Genomic DNA, 25,285 nt, shown 5'->3' with positions numbered 1-25,285 from the left:
TTTAAAATGTCATCTGTGGGATATGTACTAATGAAAAAGGGATGTTACTATATATGAAATCTGAACACAACACCTTTGCAGAATGTACATTCTCTTCACAGTATTGGCCTATGTAAAGACATAAAATAGGTGGTTCTTTTCATAAAGGACTGCTCCAGTGACATGGCTGTTGTGCAGTGTGCATGTAGTATCACTTCTAGGGTATAAGTGAACAGGCTGTTTCTTTTGCTAAGCACATTTTTTTTTCTCAATAAGCAAAAGTCTGGCATCACTAGAGAATACATGCCTGGATGCTGCCTACATTTTCATAGTGGATTACCCTGGTTTGATGCCTTTTTTAAATGCAGGAATCAGTGGCATATATTGCCCAAATGACTTATTCTGCAGGTTCATATATGCATAAGTTCAGGATATACCTATGTTCATATGTGACAGCCTTCTAGGAAAACAGACTCCTACATATTTCTATAAAATGCCTTTCTCCTACATCTATTAAGACAGTTCATTCTTAGAGTAAGACAAACAGAAACGTTTAAGTGTAATGCTATCTTGCTCCATCGATGTGGCATTGCTTGGGCGGTATTCTTCTCCTTTTCTTGGTCTTGTTTATAGTCATTTCAGATGTAGTATTATATTAACAATGAGCAACAGTACTTCTGCATAATTCAGTACCCACGATGTCATCCTTAAATGCAATGAATTTTCAGAATAGTTAATGTCTAACAAGTCTGATAACTAATAGTATACGATTTCAAAGTCGGTCACCTTCTTTTACATTTCAAGGTAATTAATGATTTTAATGTTTCTGTAAATTTCCATTGCATTATTTCAAGAAGACCAATTTTTAACTTAATAAGAAACAGGAATTGTATTTCAGGCCGTAACTGACATAATTATCTGTCTAGTTCACGTAGTTCTAATCAGTGGCCCAGTTAGTTTTAGTCTTCTGGTTTTGAGAAAAATTGTATTTTCCTTAAAACCTCAGGTTCATTTGAATACTAACTCCATTTTTTTTAATTTATGAACATTTTCAAAGTTTTTAGCATTCTGTGATATTTAAGAGTAAACTGCAGTTCATTGAAATGTTACCAAGTCAGATTTACCAAGATTAAATTCTAATCTATTTGGGTTGCTTAAATATTAATCACTGAATATACATTTATTTCTATTGTATCATTTTGCAGGGTGACAGTCATCTGCATACTTACCAACCCAGTATTTATTTGTCTTGAGGAAATAAAAAATACAACTTGAAAAATGTGTTGCTAAAGTCAAGTGGTGAAGGACTCTTATTTAGAACTTGGTCGTTTGTTTAAGATAACACTCAGCACATGTCCTTGTTGATGCTTTTCTGTCAACTGGGTAGGTATCCACTAAGCTATATATGCATTGATCTCATTCAGTATTATGCAACATTATTTGAAATTATGCCGTTAATTGCTGCCTTAAATTTTGCAGTGACAAATGAACTTGTTCATAAGTTAGATTGCATTAGCAGCTACACCCAAATCAAAGGCCTGAATAACAAGTTCATAGAGGTTTGTTAGTTAAAATCAATGCAACATGTAGAGATCTATGTCGACTACTGATCATTATTTCTGTGCATTTTTTATCATTTCTCACCAACACCATTATGTAGTGTTCAAAGTACTTTCCAAGAATACAAGCCAGACTAATCAGTAGTTTATTTTGTAACCAATCCGTTCATTCTTCCCTTAACTATTGATATCACAGTTGACTTTAACCAGTAATTAGGATCACCAGGTTGTTTCAATAACTTTTTAAAAAGTTTATCTGAAGGACTGTCAGTTATGTCCTTGATCATTTCTGTAGCTTGTAAGAAAATAGTCTGGTTCAATGTTTCAAGATGATATAACCCTGTTTAAATAATTTCAGACCATGGTATCCATCACTTGGGACATGTTCATTTTTTATAAATAATTTACTAACAGAAAGCATTTAGGATTAAAATATTTACTTATGACATAATCAATTTCCATAAGAAAAACAATAGATTTATGAGAGGATACAAACAATGTGTAGATCTCAAATGCTAGTCATATATGGAAAGGACTATTCTCATTATCTAGGCTGCAGCTAAATCAAGTTCACAGGACTTTTACAGTCTTTAATAGGCTTCTTCAGCTTCCTAAAATTCACATTAATGTTCTCTTTTATGTCTATTTCATCAGCAGTGTAAATTTGTGGCATTTCTTTCATAACAAAAGAAGAGACTTTTTGGTTCCACACAAAATTTACCAACATTTCTTCTGAGTTCTTATTTTAATTGTATTTTTCTTTTTAAATCTGTCTGATATGAGCATTTTGACATATTTTATAACAGATTACTATAACACAACTGATGTTCCTTATTCCAACCTGTGCATAAAATGTTTTCCTAGGGTAGATTATTGTAGTAATAAACATTAGAAGCACACAATTTTTATGGAAGGAAGTATAAATATAGTTGCATAGTGATCTGATGTTTTCATTGTTTCAAGGGATTTGATTTTGTAGAATAGGATTACTATGATAGCTAAAGAATGAATAAATACTAGTTGGGTCTTACACAGGAAAGTTAATACATTGCTTGAGGTTACTCATTTAAATATTTTTTTGAGAAATTCAGATTCATATGATGAATTATTCTTTACTGCAACACAAGCTATAGCTTGTTAATTAAACTTGTCCTTTAATGTTGTGGCATGTTTTTTAATACAGTAGGTAAAAGAAGAAAGAAGAAAGAAATACTGCGTGTCCTTAAAAAGTCATAATGGGAGTTCTAGAGCAAGTAGCCATTTTATTTTTGGTAGGCTATATTTATTTATCAACTCTGCTAATGTCATTTCACACTTTTATTTACTAAACGTTGCTCTCATATTAATGGCCTTGCAAATCAAGATCATAATCCTGCCTCCTGCAGTTCCTTTTATTACTAAACATCTTGCTTTTGGAATGTGCACCTGCAGAGATGAATTGAGTGTAACAGTTCTTTCCTTGCATATCTAAAAATTTGCATCTGATTGCTTGAATCTACTTGCTACATACCTTCCACAATTTATCTCGTGTGGCTTGTGATTTCTGTGGTTTAGTGGTAAAAAACACAAGTATATCCAGTACGGAATGGCAACGTATACTCACAAAGTTCAAAAATAAACCAACGATGTGTATAATTAAAAGTTTCTTCTTTATTCCAGGCATAAAAACAAGAGAAATGAGCGCTTTCGCGTATCAACCATACGCTTCATCAGATTTCATTGTTTGCTCAAATAACTTAGTTTATATAGCTTATGCATTATATTCAATTAACATGATTAACTCATTAATCAGTTAAAGCATTCAGATTTAAAGCAATAGCTAACTTCAGAACTACCATTGTGTGTACATTTCATTTGCAAATATAACTTTGCATAGCATAACATAGCGCTTTATATCTAATTCATTAAATAACTAAAACCATATTAAAAAACATCAGAAGTGTAACTTATATCTTATATGTAACAGAACCAATCCCTCACTAGAGGATTGATAAAATATACAACTAATATTGTCTAAAGTCGGACTGAAGCAGATATACATTTATATGTTATTCAACCTACTTGGTTTAAAGTGCTCCGTGCTGACAATCATATTATTCTAAATATGAGTGTAAAAGCATATTCAATAATCATAATAGCATTTACAAAAAATTTTTTATATATATAAATAAATATGTTTTTAAATATATAGTTATAAAAATATATATAAGAATGTGCATGACCAAATATAAAATGAAATAAATGCAATATTATTTGCGATGTTTCAAAACAGGTTTTAAAGGAATGTATTGATTTAATCCTGGAGGGTGATGTGCTCTCATTTTTAGTATCCATTGTAGTTCCTTCTGTTCTAATGTATTCACAAAATCACCCCCTCTTTCACTTTTGTTTACAATTTGTAGAACTCTGAATTTGAAATAATGTCTATCATACTGAATTATGTGTTTTGCTAATGCATTGACCTCATTACTTTTTTTGATGTCATATATATGGTTATATATTCTTTTCTTGAATTCTTTTTTTGTGAGACCTATATAAAATGCAGGACAACATTCACATGTAGCTAAGTAAATGATGTTACATGTATCACAAGATGCATAGAATCTAGGAATGAATGAGAAATTCAAAACAGGATGGATGAATATTTGTGTTTCTGTGATGTGTTTACACATATTGCAATGTTTACAGGGAAATGTTCCCATGTTTATATTGGGCTCTATAGCTATTATTTCCTTTCTATTATGTATATTACATAGTAGTCTCTTTAAGTTCTTACTATTACGGTACGTGAAACTGGGAGTTTCACCTACTAATTTTAACGTTCTATCATCTACTGTTAACACTTGCCAGTGATTACCAATGATATTTTTAATCATTCTGTTGTCATTAGTATATGTGGTAACAAAATGAACTTTCTCTTGATACTTCATAGTTGATCTCTTATTTCGAAACTGATATCCTCTTCCTATTTCTAATTCATTCATTCTAACTGTTGTTCTAGTTACTTGATTTCTAATTTCTTTTACTAGTGTCTTATTATAGCCCCTTTGTATGAACAAATTTTCCATCTTGTCAGCTTGGAATCCAAACTCAGAATTTTCTTTACAAATTCTATCTAGTCTAATAAATTGACTTTTTATAATGCCTTTAAAGACATATCTGGGATGCATGCTGTCAAAGCTAAGCAGTGCATTTTTCCAGCATTTTTTTTCTGTATAACGTGGATATAATTTTCCCATTACTGATTTTTAGATTCAAATCCAAAAAATTTACTTCTACATATGATGCTTCCATAGTAAATCTCAAAAAGCTGGATGTGCTTTCTAGATGTTTCAAAAAATTTTCAAATTGTTCTATTGTGCCTTCCCATATAATTAAAATATCATCTACAAATCTAGTATATAATAATACCTTTTTATATAGGTCATTATTAAATAAATATTCTCTTTCCCAAAAATTGACTACTAAGTTGGCATATGTATTCACGCAGGGTGTGCCCATTGCAACACCCCACTTCTGTAAATACATTTGCCCTAGGAAAGAGAAAACATTGTTTGAAAGAACTAAATCTAGTAGCTGACAAATTAAGATTCCTTTATTACGACTGATTTCAGGATAGAATTGAAGTAAATCTCTAATTGCTTGTATTCCCTGCTCATTTGGAATACACGTAAATAGATTTTGTATATCTAATGTTACTAATAATTGGGTCCCTTGTTGTAATTCCACTTCAAAGTGATCTATTATTTCTAACAATTGATAACTGTCCTTTAAGATTGTGGGAATTTTATCCATAATGGGTCTCAAAATTTTTTCTAAGTAAATAGAAATATTTTGTGTAATCCATCCTTCACCATCTACAATAGGCCTAATGGGAGGTGGAGATAAGTTCTTATGCATTTTAGGTAAAGCTTTTATATCAGGTATCTGTGGATATTCAATAACAAAAAAATCATACAATTCCTTACTAATTTGGTAACACATCAACATGTCATACAGTTCATCATTTATTATTCTAATAATGTTGGTATATTTCTCAACAGGAATCTTAACATATGTGTCTGTGTCACCTAGCATTCTTAGCATTAATAAAACATATTCTTCAGTGTTAAATATCACAAACCCTCCCCCCTTGTCTGCAGGTCTAATTATTATTGAGGGCTCATTGATTAATTTCTTCAAAGATAGTCTTTCATTTGTGTTCATGTTAAAAAACAAACATTTCCTACTGCCATCAAAAAAATACTTATAAAAACTGTTTTCACATAATTTAATAAAACATTCGATGTGAGTGGGTAAAGGGGGTGAATAAACACTTTTCTTCTTGAAACATGCAACTTCATCATCTTGATCTAAATTGCGCATCTTATTATCATAAAATAACAGCTTTAATGCTAACATCCGACCAAAAGTTCTTAAATCAATTAGAATATCTTGCAACTTGCTTGCTTGCGAAGGAATGAACGACAAACCTCTATTTAAGAGGCTCACATCAGATTCAGAAAGTACATAACTAGATAAATTAAAAAATAAGTTATTTACTGTCGCTGGCGGTGTCTCTGTTGTATATTCTCCTCTGAGAACTTCCGCTTGCGTTTGTCCCAACTTCTGGACTGCTCTCTCGGTGTTGTTGATTTCCGTATTGAATATGGTAAAAAAGGAACAGCAGTGGTACTGTGTTTCGGTATCGCCCCACTGTTTTGAAAGTTTGTTTTATTTTTATCTGCCTCTTGATTTGGTAGAGGAGTAGAGGCAGATATGGTTGCTGCTTTTTCAATCGTGTCTGGTGGAGTGATGAATGCACTATCAGGAGTCTTACTTAAAGAATTATTATTAGTTGAAACAGGGAGACAGGGTATTTCTTCATTGCCCATGATCATGGTGTCTAGCTGATTCAACGCTCTCCCCCTGTTACTGGCTCTGACGTTGTCATTTACGTTACGTGGCCAAATGAACACGTTCCCCTCTATGAAATCGCGATGGTCTCGTTGCAGTTTACAACGTTTTATTAATTGTAGCTTATTACTATATGATTCAATCTGTATATATAAATCTTCCAATCTTTTAATGCAAGGTTCAGTATTAAATACTTGACGTATCGCTTGATTTAATTTATTCACATTAGTTAACAGTTCTTGTTCCAACAGCATAAAATAATCTATCAAGAGTTGCATGTACTTACGGCTTGTGTCAAGGTTAATTTCTTGCCATTTCCTAAGCAGTTCTGGTTGGCATTCACCGTATGTTGGCATGCACAAGACTCTCATACCTCTAGGCACTATGTTAAAGTGTAAAGAGGCTTCTAAATGTTTACGTTGCCAAACATACCTTTGCATTTTGTATAAGTCATTTTCTAGTTGTTTAAGTAGAGTATTAAAACGTTCAATATCAGTGATGTCATTATCATTATTCCTTGGCTTGGACATTGTGAAATCCAGACTCAATAAAGGGTTTATCTGGTTCTTAGTAATATTAAGCCATCTGTTAGTGGTTCCCCTCGATTCCGGATTGTAGTCCAATTCTATTGATGGATTGGCCATTCCGCGTGGTGACACAGTCAAGAAAAAGAACACCACAACAGTCAAATAAACTGTTCACCTCACGCTGAAATACTTGTCAAGACAAACGAGGAATAGTGGTAAAAAACACAAGTATATCCAGTACGGAATGGCAACGTATACTCACAAAGTTCAAAAATAAACCAACGATGTGTATAATTAAAAGTTTCTTCTTTATTCCAGATGTAAAAACAAGAGAAATGAGCGCTTTCGCGTATCAACCATACGCTTCATCAGATTTCATTGTTTGCTCAAATAACTTAGTTTATATAGCTTATGCATTATATTCAATTAACATGATTAACTCATTAATCAGTTAAAGCATTCAGATTTAAAGCAATAGCTAACTTCAGAACTACCATTGTGTGTACATTTCATTTGCAAATATAACTTTGCATAGCATAACATAGCGCTTTATATCTAATTCATTAAATAACTAAAACCATATTAAAAAACATCAGAAGTGTAACTTATATCTTATATGTAACAGAACCAATCCCTCACTAGAGGATTGATAAAATATACAACTAATATTGTCTAAAGTCGGACTGAAGCTGATATACATTTATATGTTATTCAACCTAGTTGGTTTAGAGTGCTCCGTGCTGACAATCATATTATTCTAAATATGAGTGTAAAAGCATATTCAATAACCATAATAGCATTTACAAAAATTTTTTTATATATATAAATAAATATGTTTTTAAATATATAGTTATAAAAATATATATAAGAATGTGCATGACCAAATATAAAATGAAATAAATGCAATATTATTTACGATGTTTCAAAACAGGTTTTAAAGGAATGTATTGATTTAATCCTGGAGGGTGATGTGCTCTCATTTTTAGTATCCATTGTAGTTCCTTCTGTTCTAATGTATTCACAAAATCACCCCCTCTTTCACTTTTGTTTACAATTTGTAGAACTCCGAATTTGAAATAATGTCTATCATACTGATTTCTGTGGTTTGTTTGAAATAGGCCTACATAGCCAATTTTTGGCTAATTGTTTAGTAGCTTGGCCTGTCTGTAAGCATAATCGGAAAGTCTGAAAGGTAACATTTATTATAAAGTAGTTAAATCTTCATTTGAAAAATACTTATAGCAGTATATGGGAAGAACACCATCTTTTAATAAATATGTCCATAATGCTGTAATTGGATATTTACTTATTCTGACAGGACAAACCTCAAATGTCAAGACATTTTGCTATATAGAATATGCTTTACTTAAACGGCTTAGTTCACATAGGTCCATACAATTAAATAGAAAAGTGTGAATATAGTTGAATAATCTCATTAATTTTGCAGTTATTTATAGCTCTTGAATGTCTTGTTATGTACTCACAAGGACTGTCGATCTATACAGACCTAGAGTATGGCCGGTATTTATAGCCAGTTACGCAAAAGCATTAAGGTTGTCAACGGCATTCACAAACAAGCACAGCTGAGCTGTGATTCATGGAAGCCTTTTACACTAATTCACTATGACCTTCAGTGTACTTATACAAATGTGCAAATAATGAGATGGAAATGAGGACTGATGCAAATCTTTGTATGGTAATGAAGTATGTTTTACACCATTTGTGATTCACAGTAATTTTTTTCCTGTTTTCCATGATGTTTGCAGATAAAACTATTAGCATGTAATGATAATGAAGGCAGTGTGCATGGTAAATTTCCCACTCACCCCATTGTAAGCATCCTGTACCATATGTTATTGTATTGTTATTAACGTTTTGTAATACGGGTTGGAGACAGTGGCATTGACAAAAAAGCAGGAGTCAGATCTTGACGTGGCAGAGTTGAAGATGTTAAGATTTGCACTGGGTGTGACGAGGATGGACAGGATTAGGAATAAGTATATTAGAGGGTCAGCCTAGGTTGGAAGGTTTGGAGACAAAGCCAGAGAGGCACGATTATGTTGGTTTGGACATGTGCTGAGGTGGGATGCAGAGTATATTGGGAAAAAGATGCTAAGGATGAAGCTGCCAGATAACAGGAAAAGAGGAAGGCCTAAGATAAGGTTTATGGATGTGGTGAGAGAGAACATGCAGGCAGTCAGTGTGACAGAGCAAGATGCAGAGGACAGGAAGAAATGGAAACAGTTGATCTGCTGTGGCGACCCCTAACGGGAGCAGCCGAAAGAAGAAGAAGAAGATTAACGTTTTGTAATAATTTGTTTTTACATAGTCAGCATCAGAAAGAAACAAACAGTTTAACTATACAATTAAATATGGATGATGTCATCAGCAGAATGGGTGTTACTGCTGCTGGTGATGATAACATAGTTATATTTATGAGGCACCCTGAGGGAAGTGGTAGGCAGTCCTCAAGTTTAAAGGCAGGATCTCTCACCTCACGGTATGTTAGTGACTCTGCCCAAAGTGACACTGTAAGTCATAGTCAAGCTGAAGTAGACCTATGATTCACAGCTGTACCAGAGTAACAGCATTGTACTAGTAATATATCCATACCAGAAGAACACTTTGAGGATGATGGCAGATATTCTGAGAATACAGTGTCCACAGTGACATCATTACAATGGGGAGTCAGAATTTATTTTGTTTGCTATAAAGATAATCTGATGTGCAGTACAACAGAATACAGTAAAATAAATGGCATATGTAACTGAATATTTCTTTGTCAGTATTGCTTTCTATTGTGAAGAAATCATTAAAGCAGAAGTTATTCCTTACAGCAGGTAAAACTGTTGAGTTACGTCTTGATTTAATGCCTTTCAGCATCATTGAACAAGAATCAGTGAGCACACAGGCATGTCAACAATGAGTATTATTCAAACAGGTAATAGTAAAAAATATTTTAAGATAAAATGTCAGATAAACAGTGACAGCAGACCATGCACCACACAGCATAGCCCACAGATATTACTGGATGCATCAATTATACTCTGTGTCTTTTATAAGAAGGGGCACACTATCCTGAATGTCATGGTTCATACGTCTGGACTAGATTCTGCCTCTTTACCTATACAGCTGCATGCCTTGCTCAAACCTGCTGCAAGGAGTCCCTTACTACTGCTGCTGGCTGGTCATCATCAGTTATAGTGGGACTAGAACTGGGAAGTGCAGTGACAGCATGGGTCACTTCATCAGCAGACTGGTGCATGATCACATTATGCAAAATCCAACAGGAGTAAATATCCTACACACAGTAGCTATGTAACATTGAAGAACACCCCAGACACATCCAGGTACCTGAAGAGGCTCTTCAGAATGCTAAAGACCCTCTCAAAGACAATACTGGTCTGGGACAACCATGTGTTATATGTCTCCACTGCAGCTCCAGGATTTCTCACTGAGCCAAAGCTTGAGTGGATATCCAGCATAACCCAAAAAAAAAAGAGAAAGAGGGAAGGGGGGACAAAACAGGAAAAAACAAACATTACTATACAACAATACAGTTTAACATGAGTAACCACTTAAATAAAATAAACAAAATTCCACTTACCAAGAAAATGACCACTCGACATTCTATCATGCAGAAAGAGGTGGCAGAGTGAGCTATTATGTGAGATATAGGAATCATGTACACTGGCATGATGCTGGGCAGAGGTGTTGGTGATGCACCCCCATGCATCACATGCTACCTGTCAACTGATGGAATGGTAGCCCTTCTTATCACAGTAGTGCTCCCGCTGTGGACCAGAAGGGTCTCTAATTGTAATATGGTTACAATCTATTGCACTGAGTACCTCAGGAAAATATGCCAGCTCATAAAAGGCACATATATTTCTGCCTTGGTCCTGAGGTGACACAGAGGAAATAGAATGTACTAGCCCATATGTGCCACTAGTACATTCAGGAACCTATGAGATCCCCAAGATGTCCCCAGACTGTCTCTGGAAGGCCACCATAGCAGGTATAGTGGGGGCTATATGTACTCTGTGTTCGCAGGAATAGGAAGTCCACTCATTCCTCTAGTACCTGTAAGGGGGTCAAACATGACCACTCTGACCCTTGTAATGTCTCTGTCTACTCTGAGCCTATCAAGGATTTCCTGATTTTCAAAGTTAAAATGAGTAATCCTTTGATTATATGTTCACCTCCTTGGCAGGTTAGCACCTCTGGGTGCAAGCAGTTTTGGCCCAGCCAAGAAAGCAACTAAGACCAAAGCTCAACACAACTCAATTACATCTCTGATAGCTTTGACAATGTTTCTCTTTATAGAGTGCTTATGTAATACGCATTTTCTGGAATCACTATTGAATTCCACAGCTCATAAATGAAACTTCAAAATGACAAAATTTCCACTTATACAATGTTTATCAATACATATACAATATGCAATGAAAATAATTGCAGGTGACCTTTAAAGCAATATTAAAATAAAATAATTGTTAAAGTGTCTTTTACAAAATAATTATTTTTAAAATGTTCCTTAATTTGCTAAATCTGTGGTATTTGCCACCTATTTTGGTTATTTGCAAATTAATATAGCAATATCCAAGCTATTGGTGAACATTCAGGGCCATTTACAGGTGCTGTATGCAAATTAGACTAACTTATATGTATCTCTAGGAATCTTAGTTGTACACAACTGTGTCTCAAGGTTTATCATCGAAATTGGGCATTTTGATGATTGTGAACTCGCTTCCCACATTACGCAACTTATTTCAAAGAGACATTGATGCACTGCCAACATTTTTGAACTGTGCAAGACTATGCAGATATTCAAAACTTTCTGCAGGAATGTGTGGATTGCCCTAGACTAGCCAAAATGAGAATATATTTTAAAAATTCAAAATGGAGTGATCTGAATGCCAGGTTTACAGCAATCTGCAGATTAATCCTGCCCATTCAACACTGTCTGTCACACCTTAGCAACTGAAACTTTCTTTAGATCTACACATTACAGTACTATCCTATCATGTCTTCTTCCTTCCCTGTATATACTTATTCTGTTACCTCAAATCATTTCAAGTCTTCCTCAAAAATATGATACTGTGGATTCTAATATATATGCTAATCTAGTTTGTATAATACTGTATACTCTTTGATGTACAAAGCTTGTTAAAATGGCTAAAGTGTCATATTTTTCGGGTTATTTATATCTTGCAATGTGCAGCTTCATTGCTGACCTGTACTTTGTAATTTTTCTTGTGGTTTAATGTTTGTCTGTTTTTCATATTGTTGGAGCTTTTCTCCCCAGGCTTCCACTGAAAATGGACCTGTATCCAGTCGGACTTTCCCGGTAAACAAATGTTAAATAAATAAATAAATAAATAAATAAATAAATAAAGTCATAGAAGTAAAAACATCACATTCATATTGACATTTACCCCCCTCCCAAAAAAAAAAAGAAATTAACTTTCCACTGCACTACATAACACATAATGATATTGGGATACAAAATAATTAACTTTTATCAATAAACATTCATAATGGTAGTTATTACCAATATATTTAAAACAAATTATGACACAACACATGATATGTTAAGGTAAGTGTTTTCTTTTAAGAAACCTCTGTATATGACAAAGCAGTTTTCGTTACACCAAACTTGCCAATAGTATCAATACCTGTTCTAATGAGCATGCTAGTGAAAAGGGTTTGGTCAAGGTGATGTCACACCCAACAGAGAGTGGTTCTAACCCTGCGTAATACATCTCTCACCAGACTTTCCTCAGTCTTTTTCTGGATCTTTCAACGATGGCAGCACATGTGAAGGTACAAGGCCATACTAGTAGCTGGTCTGAAAAAGAGAACTTAGTCATGCACTACCTTTGGTATGATTCATACCTGGAGAAGATCAAGGAATGTATGAGACACAGCACTTGAAAAAAATCAATATCTGGCAGGAGCTGAGTGACCACCTGTCAGTCCTGACAGGTATAACCTGGTCCGGTCAGCAGTGCCATCACAGGTAGGAAGACTTGCAGAAGTGCAGGGCTGACTACTAGCTGGCTGAGTGAATAGACCAGGTTATGGTGAGAAGGCCAGAGTTTTATAGTAAGTCAAATATTTAATATCAATTTTATATATATATATATATATATATATATATATATATATATATATAAGAGGGTTACAAATTTGCATAAATACATGCATATGCAAAGACACAAATCTGTACCTGGAAATATTAGTTGTACTGTTTTTATGAAATGCATAGGAAATGAGGAATGTCTACATCAATGGCAATACAGGTATAGGACAGGAGTATGCATCTTTTGAACAAAGAGGAATATTAGTACTGTTTCAACAAATTAGTATATTCAATAGAAATGTCAGATAAGGCTATTAAAATAATAATCTGTATATGTAACTATGGAAATCATGTAGTTCTATACAAGCATCAGTAATAGAGACTGGTTTTATAAAGTTATGAAATAATTGCAGTATACCTCTCAGCTACCCAGATTTTCACAGAATGTCCAGATTTTTGTCTCATATTTTTGGTCCGTTCTTTATAAAATTTTTGGTTTTCTGGCAAATCACTGAAGACTTAAGTCACTAAACAATAACATACATTTTTGTTTCAGACATTATATCCTTCAGAAAATGCATGCTAACACAAATCCTGTTATTATGGCAACTTTCTCAGTTTATAAAAGCAGTATTTTAAATCTTTCCTTATTTTTGGGCCTTTCCATCCATCCAGCCTCAACTTGTTTTTCCCATTTTGCACATGGGGATTGGGGTGTCACTTCAACAGTGACAATCATCTTGAGTCAAGGTTTACACTAGTGGGTGGCTAGCCTTGCCATGGTAGTTCATTTGTACCACTCACTTGCACCTACAATCAATTTAGAGTGTCCAATCTGTCTACTGCATGTATTTGGGATGTGAGTGGAAACCAGAGCACCTGGAAGTAACCCATGTGACCACAGGGAGGACATGCAGAGTCCACACAGAAGGCACCCTAGCAAGAAATGAACTGGAGAACTTCTTGTTGTGAGGCGACAATGGCAACCACTGCACCACAGTGGCTTTTGCCCCCCACCCCCCATTTTAGGCTTTGTCCAGATTTCTTACACTGAAAGGTTGAGAGGTATGAAGGGCAGTTACAGATTTATAATTTTTTATCATTGCAGGGAGAGTTGTAATAGATAACATTACATGATGCCAGTTTTGTGTAGGCCACACAGATATAACTAAAATCTGTTGCGTAGCACAGTTGTTTGTTCATAAGTATTTCTAGCTGTATGGCTGAAATCTCAAATACCACACCCTACTCAGACTGCAGGTTTGGGGGGATGTGGGTTCTGTGCTAAGTGAATGACCAGCACAAAAGTGCTCTGAGACATGCCTTTTTCCTTCAGTATTACCTATTAAATCAGACACAGTTCTACAGAAAAGGAAAGGCACACATCCTTGAACTGATTCATTTCAGCCTTTGCACTTCATCTATACCAGAACAAAAGTGTTACATGCATTTTGTAAACAACATTCAAGACACGTTTAATATTTTAGTACTACCCTCTGAATGAAAGGGAATATGGGTACATTATTGCACTAATGCATACAGGTATGCATATGCAAGTCGAAAATAATTAGTGATTAAACAGGTTGAAAACATTCAAATGCAGATAACAAGATTTGCCTTCTCTCTCTTTTAATCATAGCTGAGGAATGAGTTAGATACCATAGCCAGCAGTCAAAGAGGAGATTCGAGTGGCTGATTGAGTATTCTGGTAAGTATAAGAAGTGTCCAAGAGAATTTTCTTTTTTATTAGTTTCAACTATATATAAGAAATCATACTGCTTTAATGGTAACAGGAAAAGTGATAAATAAATGTTTTAGAATTGATTTCTGTATTACTCCTAAAGGAAATATAGTTATAGCTTTGCAGATGAAAAATGCAACTAAAGACTTAACAGATCAATAGAAATGTTTTATAATCAGATTGTTAACCTGATTAACTGCAATAATTACTGCATTTTGGGTCTGTATTCTTAGTGTTGAAAGTACAGAAACCCGCACCCATTCAGAAAGTCACAAGCCCCTGCTATTTCAGTTCATCACGAGTTTGCATGAACACTAATCTCAACACTCTTCCCAAGTACAAAGGCACATCCCAAATCACTACCCCCAGTGTATGCATAAGCACTTCCCGTACACAAGCTTTACTTCAATAAAAATATTACTGCAGTATTTCAGTATCATACATGTAAACAGCACTGTGAGGATTTAGTATGCTTTTCTGCTTGTCTCTCCCACCTTTTATTTTCTCTCTTTTTTAATTTCCTTATTCATACCTTTCTGCTTTGTTGTTTTGCTTCTCTCCCATTTCTTTTCTTTTTTCAAATCCTTCAGGAGCAAACCAGACTCATACCTCCCAGGCTAGGGGCAGATCACTCACTGCCTTTATGGGCTTCTTCTCACAGGGCAGAGTGGAGGTGCCTGACTTGCAGTCACCCTGGCATGTAGTAGCCTGGCAAACCTCACAAAAAAGGGGGCTTCAGAGTTTGGTTGAGGGTATACTGGTAGAGGTAGTGGACAGGAGAATTTAGCCAGTCAAAGCCTGTCTTCAGCATGTAGAAAACACTCTGTCCCAGTTGGTGCTGACTACAAAGCCAGCACAGGCCCCTACTCCCCCAACATCAGTGTGCTCCACTGCAACACCATCTGGCAGTGGAATTTTTTGAGGCTCTGTGAACTGGGATCCAGTTGGCACTCCCTCAGCCCTTCCTCCCTTACCCTTTCTCCTTCACCCTCCTTCATATTTCCCACCCACACTACCCTCAAAACATTTTTTTTTTCAGAAAATAGCAAGGTCTAGCCCCTGGCAAAAACACAGTGCCCATTCTTTCCCACCTCTTCTGGGAGAAACTGTCTTCATGTTTCCCTTGCATGTTCTCTTTGTATTATTTCACTTTTCTGATCTTTCCTATTACAGCCTTCGATTCTTTAATGAAACCATCAGAGTGTCCACAAAAAGGATACCCCTATATAAAAAACTATAACCCCCTTTTCTTTTACAAAAAATCAGTTTTGGCTGCTGCGTAGTCTGCAGCTTTCATAAAACCCTTTGAGCATGACTGTGCTGAGCGGTGCTTACCCATGATATGCAAAAAGAAAAAAAAAAAAAAAACAATATTAACGACTTCTGATTTTGTAATGTAATTGTTATTTTGTAAACTTGAACTTTATATAAATTAATCTTTTGTGAAAAGTGAGTGGCTGGGATTCACTAATCCTCCATGTAAGACTAACTAAGTCTTACACGGACACTGCAGTGTAAGGATATGATGTCAGCACGTCATGCATATTCATGAGGGCGCGCTGACTCAACTCTAAGGCTTACACGGAGCGTGCATGAGTGCAGAGGGCGTGTCAGACTGCCGAGCAGTCCAAATATCCACGCCCCTGCAAGTGCCTAAACTGCAAATGTCAACTGAAATCAACGAGTACGCTCAAATGTCCACATACCCAACACTACACTCCCTCACATTCTAAATCCCTGTACAAATTTAAAATGTAAACCCTTTTTTTTAATTATTCCCGATATAGCTGCCCGTATTTGCATGTGTATGTGCGGGTTTGCCCATTGCTTAGCTACAATTAGCAGTGTAGACATTGAAGAGGATAATAAACCATTTATATGCAAATGAAGCCAAATATCAATAGCATAGTGGTGGAGCCCTCACACAAAGAGGAAGCATTCCCGGTTCGAGTCCTGCCACTCCCCTACCTATTTTCTGTCGGAAATGTGTGCATAAATAGAATTCCTGACATTTACCTTTTAAATCTCAGTAAAATGCATTGAAATGGCCTATGTGGTATTGAAAGATATTTAATATATATATATATATATAAGCATGTGGAATGGTCATGCATACTGATAAATGCATAAGTGACATATCTTAAGCAATGTGAAGCACTACTAAGCAAAGTTTACTAGTATTAAGCACAGTTAAGTACAATTGCTTATAGCTTAGCACTGCTATAACTAGCGCAATAGTTTTGCGCGAAGCTACGCATCGCACCAACTAGCGCAAACATAATATGTTCGAGCGGAGCTGTGCACCGCGCAAACAAGTGCAACATTGGGCAAAGTCGGGCAACATCAGGCAGTGTAGAGCAACGTAGAGCAATGTTGGGCAACGTTGAGCAAAGTTGAGCAAAGTTGGCTAAATACAGCCACACCTCCAAGCCAGTCTGGCTAGTAATAAAATAAAAAGCAATGGCAGGCCTCGAACCCGGGATACTGTGCACCATAATCACAGTACTAAACCACTACGCCATGACAGCTTTAAATATGGATGCATTTCCAACACACTCATATATATCAATGGAAGTTTACCCATTGCTAAGCAGGTTTGCTCTCAGCTGAGAATTTTCAAAACCGGCCAATCACAAATAGGTGCGGGAAATGAGGCATATTTAAGCTCCATAGGTGGGAATAATTGCCATAACTGGTTGTAGCTCCCATCTTCAGACAGTATGGCCAGTGATGGAGAGGGCTCTCATTTTCGAGTGCAACGGTGGGGCATTGAGGAGTCAAAAGTTATGGTTTGGCTCCTCGTCCATCATCATGATGCAAGACTCCTGCAGGGCCAGTTTCAGGGCACTGAATACAAAGCAGAAGCCTGGAACTGTCTAGCACATGGAATGAAGTATGTAAGAATTGCTATAGTAGTCAATGTTATGGAGAGGTATGTCTCAATATCCCTTCATTTACTTCACAGCTGCAGGTGTCCGTGCTGCGAATCAGCAAGCCTATGCAGATAGGCTGTTAAGGCTGCGTCAACAGGCAGGTTAGTAATTATTCTGCATGTGTTGTCATATAAAAGAAGTGAGATAGCCTGAAAAAGAGTGTTGTAACCCATTAATAAAGGTATAATATGTCTTGAATAAAAGACCTCTGCATGCACTGATATATCAAATAAATGAGAGAGCCACTAGAAAAGTGTGTAATGTAATAAATAAAGGTATAATTCCTAGAGTGTGTCCATGTCACTTTCTTTGATATGTTGTTGTACCCTTGCATTATAGAAATAGTACTGTTGTAGTAAGCGCAGTCAACCCACACATGGGTAGCCCCATATAAAGTGGATGAAGGGAGTGCCAGTAGCTGTTAAGCATATATAAAGTCCTCAACTGTCGGTTCATGGCCGGCATGTACAGGTTAATCTGGCACATAAGTAACTTGTTATTCTGTTCCCCAGAAATGTCAATGTGCTGCTAGAAATGTAGGGGGCTGTCAACATATACCTAATAATGTCACCTGAACACATACAGACATGTAGATATTTAAATGTAAATTAATATGTAATATGTAACAGTAACATCTGCATCCAGGACAGTTTGTATATTAGATACAGGTCAGGTATATCAAGAACTAGCAAAACCCATTTTACAATTTAACAGACATTGCCCAGTGTAATAATACATGTAGAGGATATATAACTGCAGTCAATAGGAATGTAGTGTAAACTACAAGTATATATAAGTTGTTAATGGAGGTATCTTTTTACACCCTACTGTATGTGCCTAAACAATGCAATTCCACACCTAAATGGGTATGTCTAATCTCATAAAATTTGTTGGGACACATGTCCTATTGGTTTATAAATATCTGCATTTACTTTGATGCATGTGCCCTGTTCACATACCACAATCTTGGTGGCCTGTTGCCACCAATCAATCCTGCATGCTGTTGGAATGTTCACTGTTGTTCTATATATGCATGTGTTATGCTTGCTGTTCAACTGTTGGAACTCTGGTGTGTTGGGTTAATGGAAATACTACTGTATGCTGTTACAACTAAATTGGAATGTTGTTGGCTATTACTAACCCATATTGTCATTAAATCCTCCTAAATATAGAACGTATGGGAAGGCTGGTCCCAGCAGACCCACCTGTCCCACTTCAGCTGGCGATGGCACCTATCACCAGCAGGTCCGGTGCCCGGCCCAGGACCCCCTCCTCCATTGGTCCTGTACCACCTTCGGGTGGAAGTGCTGCAGGGGATGGGGCTCATCCTCCCTGTGCAAGCGTGGCTGGAAGAGGGCCACCTATCACCCCCTGAACGGTCCGGGCTGTGGTGCATAGGGAGATCGAGCATTCAGTTGCTGATCCTCTATGCCAGCTCGAGGCAAGAGTGGCACGACTCACGGGTGAGCCTGTCCCTCCTACGCAGCCCCCAGCACAACCACCCTCCGGGCTGTGAAGGTGCAGTGGTGACTGCCCATGGGTGGGTATCTCAGTTCCACTCTTGCCATCTGTGGGCTCATGGGCTTGCGATTTTTAAACACCCTCCCCCGTCAATGGTGTTCACCCACCTCATGTGCCATATTCTGCCCCTGTATTCATCTTGCTTGTCTTGTCTGTTTACCTCCCTGACCTTCCTCCCCAAATATGCCTAATTCCCCTACCCCACATTCCATTCTCACCTGAAAAAAAAATGGCAATCTGCTCCAACAAAAAAATTACACCCCATACATAGCTGCCCATTTTGCACACATGTCCGCTGGACAAATAAACTGAAATTTATTTGGCAGTACAACATACTTCCTTGTCCTCACCCCTCTCTCAGGGGTGGAAGGTTTCAAATTTTCATCCAAATTATTAGTATATGCACAGCTGTTGCTGTTAAAGAAATGGGCAGCTATGGACCTTCCCTACACCCGTCCTGCACATTCCGAGCTGTTTTTCCTACTGTCTTTCCCTCTTTGTGCCACTTTTTCACCACTTTCCTATCTCCCCATTTTCTTTTCTTTCAAAGAAATGAGCACGGGGGTTAGTGGGAGTAAGCACTTTTAAGCAGTAGTTAGCGGGTTGGCGCAAGTGTGCACCTGTGTGCACTTGTGTGCGCTTAGCTAAGCATTGCGCAAACCTGCTTCCAACTGCTTAATAGTGCCTTAGTCACTCTGTATGTCAGGGCTCTTGTTCTGCTCAGCAGCAAAATAAAATACCTCTGTCAGTCTCGAACCCCGGACGTTGGACACACTAGACTGCATGAAGTACCACTGAGCCAGGGTAAACATGCAACAAATTGGTGCTGCAATCAATATATCATGCATCAGAATGAGTGAATGTAAGGGACAAATATGAATGCCATAACACAAATCCTATTCTGTGGATCCTTACCAGCAGTTCTTGTGGAATTGCATTACACGACTGTGAAAAGAGAACCGGCCATACTAGCAGGAAATAATATTACAGCAGCACATAACAACCCCCACACAGTATCATAGTAGGACAAATACTAGCATATCTGATTAGGGCAGAGGCCATACTTTGCAACTGTGACTACATTTCAGGCATGTCCCTGATTTTGAGACAGGTTTTAGCTGTGTCACTCTGAATTCCTCTGACAGCTACTGACATAAGTCAGAAAGGTTGTGAATTGCACTTCATGAATAATGACAATAAGTAAGAGTTGGACACCGCTTGTACTTCAGGAAATGTGTATTAATCCATATGCTCTGTTTCTCTCAAAGTCCCAACTTAATGTCTCTAATATTGTAAAGGTGTACCTCACTTCCACCTACTGAGTCTGTTCAAATATGTACCTGAGTGTTTGAGAGGCCTGGCAGAGGCAGAAACACACAGGCATATCAGCTATTCTGCTGTTACACACTCTGCAAATAGCTTTGAAAAGAGTTCCAGAAGCATACCCTTATGTAGGAGTACAATAGTGAAATACCAAGGGATGTAGCCTGTAGCCATGTACTGGTAGCAACCAACTGTGACAATGCCATTGTTCCAGTGCTGAAATGACTGGTGTGGTGCACAGACAAAGAATAACAGGCTAACCTCTGGCTGCCATCTGGATAGGTCCACATTTGTGAGCTACACAGACAGACTACTTGCCTTGGTAAACTAACAGGTACACAGCAACCCTTTAAGTCCAGCAAGATAAAGTTCACACATTAATACATAATGCTCTCTGTCCTTCTGCACCCCTACCCAAATGTACAATAAACCTGTGTGTTCAGGGTCTACCAAGGATGTAGGTAGGCATACTCAGTACTGAAATTTGTCCATCTTTCTTGAGCAGCCTGTGCTAATGTCAACACTAAAAAAGCAGAAACTTTTCAAAAGTGGCTAAATTAATATTCACAGTATAGCAGTTCACAAACAGTTCATGTGCCAAATGAATACATCTCAATAACTACTTTTGTATGGCAGTTAATTGTATAAGTAGAAAAGAAACCACATAAACCCATGTATCTTGCATTAGTATTTGTAGGGGTGATTACAAATCTACACTGACAACTTTGTAGTGGAAGTGGCAACATTCAGGTCTGAGTACAACATTTAAATCTCTGGCTACACCCTTAGCTTCACATATAAGAAGTATACCAACCTTCTGACTTACACAACAGTGTCCACAGCAAACAAGAATGGGCCCCACTTTGGAAAGCTGAAAGGGCTACACCTACCTGACATAGCAATTTATAGCATTGAGTTGCTATGACAGTCAGTACTGCAATTACCACACAGCAGGCTGCATGCAATTACAAAATGGTGGCCACCAATTGGTGCAGAGGCCATCACATGCACATGTGCAGATACCTATAAAAGCAGGCTGTACCTGCTGGCCACACATGCAATCATCACATTGCAGACACTGAGAGAGAGAGAGAGAGAGAGAGACACAGAGACAGAGACAGAGTCAGAGAAAGAGAGAGCCGCACACCACACCCACACCAGTGGAAAAAAAATTTAAAACAATAAACATCTAAAATAAAGCCAAAGATTCAACAAAGTCAACACTACATACACATACAAAGGAAAGGTATGTAACAGATATGTATTTACTGGCATGTAGTAGATGTATTTGAAGACTACTTTACATACGTTGAAACATCAATATGTGGCAGCAGTACGTATCTATGCACAGATGCCCTGCATAACTACTGCCATGGACAAATCAGTGTGCAGCTGTGTGCAATGGGACATAACTGTGATATATGTAGCTCAGCATTAAATGTCAAACATCTGAACCATGTCATCTGTGTTCTGTGCAGTAGTGTGGACAATGGCTGTTTGCTGGTATATGACATGTGGTGGTTAAACGCTGTGGGTGTGATTTGTCAGGTTTGCAGTGTCGCAGCCAGTGAGGCCTGCTAAAGCCACATGGGCTGAGAACACCTTCAATGCATTCCGCACAAGACTGTGCAATATCATTACATAACTGTATACCTCCCAAACGTCGCTTAATTGATATTCCCACCATGACAGGTGGACTGTATATGTGCCTATATGTATATCTATATGTACACCAATGGATGTTTATATGTATTTGTATATATATATATATATATATATATATATATATATATATATATATATATATATATATATATATATATATATATATATATATATATATATATATATATATATATATATATATATATATATACACACACACACACACACACACACACACACATATATATATGGCCTCAAGCTCAATGTCTGAAATACATTCGCATCCCTTTGGCTAAAAACTCTGTACCCATGAACTACCACATAGGTGGTAGTCAACATAACACCAACAGTGTGATAAGAGACCATGGGACACAGGTGGACAGTAGTTTCACCCTTGATAATCATAGTTCCACCCTAGTCATGTAATCTGTCCACATGGCACACCTCATCACAAATGCTGTGTCATCCCAGGAAAAATAGATCAGTGTTCCCCTCTACTCACCAGTCACAAAACCCACTAGAGCGTACAATGCCCCTTCTGATATGTACCTCACAAGACATCTACAGCAATTGGAAAGGCCACAGTCATATCTCATAAAGAGTAATACTGTCCACAAACAGGTGCCCTATGCATACCATCTCACCAAACCACAGCTACTGTGTGTTGCATACCGGCAACCCAGAGGTGACCCCTGCCTAATATACAAAGCTATGTCAAACCCAGAGCAACTGTACATGCTCCACGTAAACAGATCACTATCCCTACAAGCTACATGCTCTAGGGACCTAAAGCTTGTCACCACAATAGACAGAACATGTTAGAGGGATAGATTCCTATCTCAAAGACTTCCCACACTGTGGAACAAACTACCTAGCAATAGCAAACAAAGCTCCTCAGTAGCACCCGTCATGAATAGTCTTGATGATTGGATGTGAGATAGGAATTACACCCCAGGAATCACCTCTGTGGCACTGCTTGACAGGGACACATGGAACTAAATTACTTGGGTGTCAAAGGCCAGTGTACCATCTGGCCAGGCTTCTATAGGCCCTAGGGCCAATAGCCTATAACCTACCTATGAACCAATACACATCCACATGTACTTGTTGCAATAATTGCTATGTGAGGTTGACTGAGTGTAATGGTGAATGTGTTGGTGAATGGGTCACAGTTGTGTATATGTGGGATAGCTCATTGGGAAATTGTTTCTGTCATGGTATTATGTGTCCTAGCTCTGATCCCAGCAAAAGATGTGTATGCTAATGTTAGCCAGAAAAAGCGGTATGGCATACAGTCTGATGTAGTCCCCTTGTGTTTACTGGGGTGTGCCATTGGAGGATGAAGCAGTACATGTATGCACATTGATTGGTACTGCTGGTGAATCAAACCCTTGTATGAACTGTAGTAGTACCTGAAGCTGTAGGCCTAAACAGCACAGTATGGTGTATGGCCACATTGCTTGGAAACACTGTTCTGTGTGTTCCCTGTAGTCCTTACAGGTTACATACCTCAGTCAGGCATAAGGATTTCTAAGTATTGACACACAGTACTCTATGGTACACACGTAAAGCTCATCTGGGTTGCCATACCTCTGTGTCCTGTATGTATGTCTTATGTGTGTGTGGGTATGCCTGTAACATGCCCCGGTCCTATGTGTGTTACAGGATATAAGTGTGTATCTAGCAACATGTATAGTCTAGTACAGCAGTAAGACTCCTATATTCACTAATGTGCACATATTGTAGGCAGGGATTTTCCATCAACAACTAGTGTGGTATACAGGTAATACTGTAACTGGACTTCACAATCATTACAATGGATTACATATTTCGTTATGCATTAGCTGGATATATATCTACTGTAGCTAGGTGGTGCATTGTGTCACATACAGTGTGCCATGTACTGTTGCATAGTCTTACATAGCGGTTTATCTTTGTTGCTGTGCAGAAAATGTTTTAATATATACAGCGTGTCAGGCAGTGTCAATCACTTGTGGGTGAGCAGTGATATGTGTTATTGAAAGTGTGTATCCTCTGACAGACAATAGTTTGCTAATTATGGCAGTTCAGTGATATCTGTACTGTAGAATGTAATGTGTGCCACATGACTTGCTCACACATATTGTTTTCTTGTCTTCCAGGGCCATGTCCCACCATCACAATCCTGCATACAGCCATGCAGAGGATGAGATTCTAGCAAACTGTCTCATCGAACAGTACAACCTGCTCTTTTCAAGAACCAGCCAGGACCAGCATGAGCGGACTGCGCTGTGGCAAGATGTTGTCCGTAGGATAAATGACATAGGCATGCATAACCGGACTTATGAGCAGGTATGACATCACTGCAGTGATTTACTCAGACATGTCCGGCAGCGTGCATCTGATGTCTGTAGGCAACAGCTTGCCACAGGTGGTGGGTTGGCACTCATCCCCCCCTCACCAGAGTGGAGGAGCTGCTCCTGAGCCTGGGGGCTCCCAGCCAACAACAACAACAGCACACATGCATCATCATGGAGGATGGAGCCCCCCAGCAAGTTCACATGGAGCATGCAGGTAAGTTGGCTTAACTGTAGACTACTCTTACCGCTATTGTATGATCATGCATATGTGAGATGTATACTGTGTAGTTAGAAGATGTGTAGCCTGGTGTTGTTCAATACTGATAATTTGGAACATGATGTGTAGGCCTGTGACCGTCAACCATTGTGCTACTGTAAGATTGCAAAGCCACAGTAGCAATGCCATTGTTGTTGCCACTGACAAACTGTTTCATATCCTTGTAGGTCCCTCTGGTGTGACAGCAAGGCAGCAGACCCATGCTGGTGAGTGTGTTCTACATTTAATATTGCTAATAAAATGTGCATGTCATAGGTGAGGTGTAGGCCATGTACACATGTAACACACCTACGCATAATGCATGCTGTGCATGTTTGCTGTGAGACTATGCACATCTCAGTAACGTGAGTGGCTGCCTCAAACACATGCAATACACAGAGCATCCCACACAATTGTGGCTACACTATAGTGGACATCGGATAGGCAGTCGATACACATGC

The sequence above is a fragment of the Protopterus annectens genome, chromosome 13.part0 (assembly GCF_019279795.1).
Source record: "Protopterus annectens isolate FY-2018-M chromosome 13.part0, PAN1.0, whole genome shotgun sequence".
NCBI classification, from domain to species: domain Eukaryota; kingdom Metazoa; phylum Chordata; order Ceratodontiformes; family Protopteridae; genus Protopterus; species Protopterus annectens.
This window is presented reverse-complemented; position numbering follows the sequence as displayed.